General features: G+C 33.2%; 1 protein-coding gene across 5 annotated transcripts in view; it reads right to left on the bottom strand.

Moving 5' to 3' along the window:
- Nucleotides 1-7,500, bottom strand: part of LOC133647103 (syntaxin-binding protein 5-like) — a 94,547-nt gene that overhangs the window by 18,508 nt on the left and 68,539 nt on the right. The gene's annotated exons all lie outside the window — the stretch shown is intronic.

Below are 7,500 nucleotides of genomic sequence, written 5' to 3'. Positions count from 1 at the left end.
AAAAAATGACAATTACATTTTGAAACATAGTTTATCTTCAATTTCGACTCTTTAAAATTCAAAATTCAACCGAAAAAAAAGAAGAGAAAAACTAGCTAATTCAAATCTTTTTGAAAAAATTAAAAAAAATAATTTATGGAACATCATTAGTAATTTTTCCTGATTAAGATTAATTTCAGAGTTTTGATGTCATGTTTTAAATAGGTTAAAATCCAATCTACACTTTGTTAGAATATATAACAAATTGGACCAAGCTATATTTCTAACAAAGACAAATGACTATTTTTTCTAGATTTTCCAGAACCAAAATTTTTCAAAGAAATTCAAAAGACTTTGAAATAAGATTTAAATTTGCTTCTACAGATTTTCTAGATTTGCCAGAATAATTTTTTTTGAATTTTAATCATAATAAGTTTGAAGAAATATTTCACAAATATTCTTCGTCGAAAAAACAGAAGCTAAAATGAAGAATTAAATTAAAATGTATTTATTATTCTTTACAATAAAAAATAAATTTACTTGAACATTGGTTTAAATTGTCAGGAAAGAAGAGGAAGGAATTTAAAAGGTAAAAAGGTATATGTGTTTAAAAATCCTAAAATCATTTTTAAGGTTGGATTTTTTTCTCTAAAATTGTCTTTCTGAAAGTTATAAAAAGCAAAGTAAAAAAAATAATGAATTTATTTAAACAAGTGAAGACCAAGTCTTTCAAATATTTTCTTGGATTTTCAAATTCTATTTGAGTTTTGTCTCTCTTAGAATTAAAAATGTCGGGCAAAGCGAGACCAGCTTGCTAGTAAATAAATACAATTTAAAAAATAGAGGCAGCTCACTGGTAAGTGCTGCTATTTGAGCTATTTTTAGAACAGGCCAGCGGGCTACTCATCTGGTCCTTACGGGCTACCTGGTGCCCGCGGGCACCGCGTTGGTGACCCCTGGTTTAGTGTCTTAAACCATCAGGAATGTGAAACCAAACCCCCAAATCTTCTTGCGAGGGGGATATGGGGGGGGGGGGGGGTTTCTTTGTGTGAAAATGATTTGGCTTTTCCGTTGGAATGCCGGATCAACTAGAGTAGCCGATATGAATGTATTGGTTAAACTGAGCTCCTAAAGCTTTAGTAAAACTTGAAAATATTCCAATTCTGTCTTGATGGTCCTTCTTACTCAGCATATATGTCATCGAAAGAGTTGCGTCAAAAACTGGCAGTTATCTCATTTGTATTCAATTCTAAAACGCTAAAGTATGACTGATGATGTAGCCATTTTGTACTGAGCAGCCTGGACAGACATATACATTAGCATACAAGACCAGAAAAAGAACGTCATAGTCTGGTCATCTCAAAAGCAGACAATGATAATAATAATAATAATAATTATACTACTAATAACAAAGCTTTACTAATGTAATGCATAATAAAAACAATTATATAATAATTATTGGATTTTTCTAAAAATTATTTTATTATTAGCATTATTATCAATACCAATGAAAGCCATAAATAATGAAAACAGAATAAAAATAATGTACTATTTTTATTCATTATAATGATAGGGAAAAAAGATGATATTAATACAATAATAATACTGTTAATGTATTTGTATGATGACTGTGCTAAGGCCTGTATGCAAAAAAAAGAAAGAAACTAAAACATTGAGGATCTGGTGTCAAGATTTGGGTCCAGTTAAAGAAATCCAGGTGCTTACTTCCATTATTATTATTATTATTGTGTATGTAAATATATTACTGACGTCGCCATATTGTACTGAGCAGCCTGGACAGAGATATACACATGCATAAAAGACCAGAACAAGCATGATAGGGTGTCATAGTCTGGTCATCTCAAAAGCAGACAATGATAATAATAATAATAACAATAATAATAATAATGATAATAAAGCTTTACTAATTAAATGAATTTTAAAAAAACGATTATATTAATTGTTTTATTAATATTTATATAATTATTGGATTTTTAAAATTATTTTATAAATAGCATTATCACCAAAAACAATGAAAGCCACAAAGAATGAAAACAGAATAAAAATACATGATAATTTCTTATTAATTATAATGATTAAATGTATAATTATTATATTAATATCATCTTTTTTTCCTAATTTTAATGTACTTGTATGATAACTGTGCAGCCTGAGCTAAGGCCCGTATGCAAAAAAAGAAAAGAAACTAAAATAAAGAAATCCAGGTGCTTACTTCATTATTGTTATTATTATTATTATTATTGTGTGTGTAAATGTATTACTGACGTCACCGTATTGTACTGAGCAGCCTGGACAGAGGTATACATATGCATAAAAGACCAGAACAAGCATGATAGAGTGTCATAGTCTGGTCATCTCGAAAGCAGACAATGATAATAATAATAATAATAATAATAATAATAATAATAATAAAGCTTTACTAATTAAATGAAAAATAAAAAAACAATTATATTTATTTTTGTATTAATATTATATAATAATTGTTGGATTTTTTAAAATTATTTTATTACCACCATTATTAACACCAACAGCAATGAAAGCCACAAAGAATGAAAACAGAATAAAAATACATGATTATTTCTTATTAATTATAATGATTAAAATGAGGGGAAAAAAGATAATATTAATATAATAATTATACATTTAATGTATTTGTATGATGACTGTGCAGCCTGAGCTTAGGCCTGCATGCAAAAAAAACTAACTGGACGGAGATGCATGTATCACTTTTGTCGCCATGTTATTATCCACCCGTCCAATTTATACCGCTTGTCCCTGTCGGGGGGGGGGTGCCATGTTATTATCATGTCCGTCTTATTTTCCTACGCGTAGCGGCCACTTTTCCGACTGTACCACTATTTTAAAGGTTCCGCTGCACTCGGATGGTGGACTTGCACTGGTTTGTTGTCCAAACCCTTCAGAGTCCATCACCAGCCTTTCACAAACACTGTGGACTAAGCCCCGCCCACTTCCAACACAGCAAAAAGCAGTCAGAGAGTACGAGGAGCACGTTTGCGTCAACAGATGCAAGAAGACGAAGAGGAAAACACAGATCAGGAGGTAGCCAAACAGTTAACGCGGCACTACAGCCCTGGAATCAAACACAAACACACACACACACACACACTAGGGCTGAGCGATACGGCTGAAAACGGTATCACGATATAAGTGTTTTATATCTTTGTTCCGGAGGACACGACGTCCGCAGTTTCCAAAAACAATTTGGAAATGTGGACTCACCGGAACACTTTTCCGCTTTTCGGCGGCGTTTCTGGGTGTTGTTGATAAATGGCTTCGGCTTTGCATGGTACAGTTTCAACTTGCACTTATATGTAAGAAATGCTTAATAAAGTTTAAAATGTGTTTAAGTTTAAAATGTGGACTCATCAGAACACTTTTCCACTTTGCATCAGTCCATCTTAGATGAGCTCGGGCCCAGCGAAGCCGGCGGCGTTTCTGGGTGTTGTTGATAAATGGCTTTGGCTTTGCATGGTACAGTTTCAACTTGCACTTATATGTAAGAAATGCTTAATAAAGTGTGAAAAATGTAAACAGAGAGAAACCTGAGAAGAACAATGTGCCGCAGGTTTAGTGTTAGGAAGTTACAGCTGTGCTCTAAAGGGTGAGCACGGCTAAGGCGGCGTTTACAGACCATATTAGTCTCATTTTGACTTTCTCTTCTCACACGGAAATATATTTGCCACTTGCCAAGATTTTAAATTGTATTTCTAGAAATGTAGTTTTCGTTTAGTCATTGACTTTACATCATAATTAGGATGAATAATTATATTTTGTCTATTCTAGTTTAAAAATTGAGAAAATAACTATTTAAATAACATTTTGGTTTTGCCCACATAGAAAATCTTCTTTAAAGACTCTGCAACATGCTGAGGATGCTTCATTTAAGAATTACTAGTTCAATAATTTCATTTCCTTTTCATGTTTATTTCGAATATGTAGACAAAACGAAAACAACAAATTTTGAAAAAAACCAACAAAAAAGCCATTCAAGAATGAATAACAAAAACAACAATTATAATAATAATAGTAATAATAAAAAGCAAAAGAAACTAATAAATAATGCTTGTTTTCAAAATAAAATACTTATTTCTGGCTTAAAAGTCCTGCTCATTTCTAGATATACAAATCTTAATTTAGGACATCTAATCAAGTCAAATTAACTAGCAACATAGACGGATCATTTCACTATTTTTTTTGTAGTTTTTTCTTAAAAAGAGTGAGGGTCTTTGCTTTGCCACTTCGGCTTTTTTTCCCATGAAGAAGAAAAAATTGTCGAACTGTTTATCGAACACATTTGTTATTCATATCGATTACGTGTCTACCGCGATACACAAAAGCGGTGAAGTTGTCACGTTGTGTAAAAATGGTAAATAAAAAGAGAATACAACAAATCCTTTTCAACTTATATTCAATTGAATAGACTGCAAAGACAAGATATTTAATGTTCAAAATGGTTATTTTTTGCAAATATTAGCTCATTTGGAATTTGATGCCTGCAACATGTTTCAAAAAAGCTGGCACAAGTGGCAAAAAAGACTGAGAGAGTTGAGGAATGCTCGTCAAAGACTTATTTGGAACATCCCAGGCTAATTGGGAACAGGTGGGCGCCATGATTGGGTATAAAAGCAGCTTCCATGAAATGCTCAGTCGTTCACAAACAAGGACGGGGGCAAGGGGTCACCACTTTGTCAACAAATGCCTGAGCAAATTGTTTAAGAACAACATTTCTCAACCAGCTATTGCAAGGAATTTAGGGATTTCACCATCTACGCTCCGTAATATCATCAAAAGGTTCAGAGAATCTGGAGAAATCCCTGCACGTAAGCCATGATATTACGGACCTTTACTGCATCAAAAAGCGATATCAGTGTGTAAAGGATATCACCACATGGGCTCAGGAACACTTCAGAAAACCCACTGTCAGTAACTGCAGTAGGTCGCTACATCTGTGAGTGCAAGTTAAAACTCTACTATGCAAAGCCAACGCCATTTTATCAACAACACCCAGAAACGCCGCCGGCTTCGCTGGGCCCGAGCTCATCTAAGACGGACTGATGCAAAGTGGAAAAGTGTTCCGTGGTCTGACGAGTCCACATTTCAAATTGTTTTTTGGAAACTGTTGGATGTCGTGTCCTCCGGACCAAAGAGGTAAAGAACCATATGGACTGTTCTAGGGTCAAAGTGTAAAAGGCAGCATGTGTGATGGTATGGGGGGTGTATTAGTGGCCAAGACATGGGTAACTTACACATATGTGAAGGCGCCATTAATGCTGAAAGGTACATACAGCTTTTGGAGCAACATATGTTGTTATCATGGACGCCCCTGCTTATTTCAGCAAGACAATGCCAAGCCACATGTTACAACAGCGTGGCTTCATGGTAAAAGAGTGAAAATGTGTGAAGGCTAAAATATGAGAAGGGAGACTGTTGAACAACTTAAGCTGGACATCAAGCAAGAATGGGAAAGAATTCCACTTCAAAAATGTGTCTCCTCACTTCCCAAACCTTTACTGAGTGTTGTTAAAAGGAAAGGCCATGTAACACACTGGTAAAAATGCCTTTTTTGCAATGTGTTGCTGCCATTAAATTCAAAGTTTCTCAGTGTGAACATGAAATATCTTGTCTTTGCAGTCTATTCAATTGAATATAAGTTGAAAAGGATGCTGCTTTTGGGTTTTGTATAGGGATGTCCGATAATGGCTTTTTGCCGATATCCGATATTGTCCAACTCTTTAATTACCGATACCGATATCAAATGATACCGATATATACAGTCGTGGAATTAACACATTACTATGCCTAATTTGGACAACCAGGTATGGTGAAGATAAGGTCCTTTTAAAAAAAAAAAAAAAAGGATAAATAAATTAAAAACATTTTCTTGAATACAAAAGAAAGTACAACAATATAAAAACAGTTACATAGAAACTAGTAATTAATGAAAATGAGTAAAATTAACTGTTAAAGGTTAGTACTGTTAGTGGAGCAGCAGCACGCACAATCATGTGTGCTTACGGACTGTATCCCTTGCAGACTGTATTGATATATATTGATATATAATGTAGAAACCAGAAAGAAATTGGGGGAGGGAGGTTTTTTGGGTTGGTGCATCTAAGTGTATCTTGTGTTTTTTATGTTGATTTAATAAAAAAAAACAAAAAAAAAACGATACAGATAATTAAAAAACCGATACCGATAATTTCAGATATTACATTTTAACGCATTTATCGGCCGATAATATCGGCAGGCCGATATTATCGGCAGGCCGATATTATCGGACATCCCTAATTAAAAAACATTTTCTTGAATAAAAAAGAAAGTAAAACAATATAAAAACAGTTACATAGAAACTAGTAATGAATGAAAATGAGTAAAATGAAGTGTTAAAGGTTAGTACTATTAGTGGAGCAGCAGCACGCACAATCATGTGTGCTTACGGACTGTATCCCTTGCAGACTGTATTGATATATATTGATATATAATGTAGGAAGCAGAATATTAATAACAGAAAGAAATGGGGGGAGGGAGGTTTTTTGGGTTGGTGCACTAATTGTAAGTGTATCTTGTGTTTTTTATGTGGATTTAATTAAAAAAAAACACAAAAAAACGATACAGATAATAGAAAAAACGATACCGATAATTTCAGATATTACATTTTAACGCATTTATCGGCCGATAATATCGGCAGGCCGATATTATCGGACATCCCTAATTAAAAAACATTTTTGTGAATAAAAAAGAAAGTAAAACAATATAAAAACAGTTACATAGAAACTAGTAATGAATGAAAATGAGTAAAATTAACTGTTAAAGGTTAGTACTATTAGTGGAGCAGCAGCACGCACAATCATGTGTGCTTACGGACTGTATCCCTTGCAGACTGTATTGATATATATTGATATATAATGTAGGAAGCAGAATATTGATAACAGAAAGAAATGGGGGGAGGGAGGTTTTTTGGGTTGGTGCACTAATTGTAAGTGTATCTTGTGTTTTTTATGTGGATTTAATTAAAAAAAAACACAAAAAAACGATACAGATAATAGAAAAAACGATACCGATAATTTCAGATATTACATTTTAACGCATTTATCGGCCGATAATATCGGCAGGCCGATATTATCGGACATCCCTAATTAAAAAACATTTTTGTGAATAAAAAAGAAAGTAAAACAATATAAAAACAGTTACATAGAAACTAGTAATGAATGAAAATGAGTAAAATTAACTGTTAAAGGTTAGTACTATTAGTGGAGCAGCAGCACGCACAATCATGTGTGCTTACGGACTGTATCCCTTGCAGACTGTATTGATATATATTGATATATAATGTAGGAAGCAGAATATTGATAACAGAAAGAAATGGGGGGAGGGAGGTTTTTTGGGTTGGTGCACTAATTGTAAGTGTATCTTGTGTTTTTTATGTTGATTTAATTAAAAAAAAAAAAACAAACAAAAAAAACAACGATACAGATAATA

The sequence above is a fragment of the Entelurus aequoreus genome, linkage group LG03 (assembly GCF_033978785.1).
Source record: "Entelurus aequoreus isolate RoL-2023_Sb linkage group LG03, RoL_Eaeq_v1.1, whole genome shotgun sequence".
Lineage (NCBI taxonomy): Eukaryota > Metazoa > Chordata > Actinopteri > Syngnathiformes > Syngnathidae > Entelurus > Entelurus aequoreus.
The sequence above is the reverse complement of the archived record's forward strand: the minus strand, read 5'-3'. Positions and strand labels throughout refer to the sequence as shown.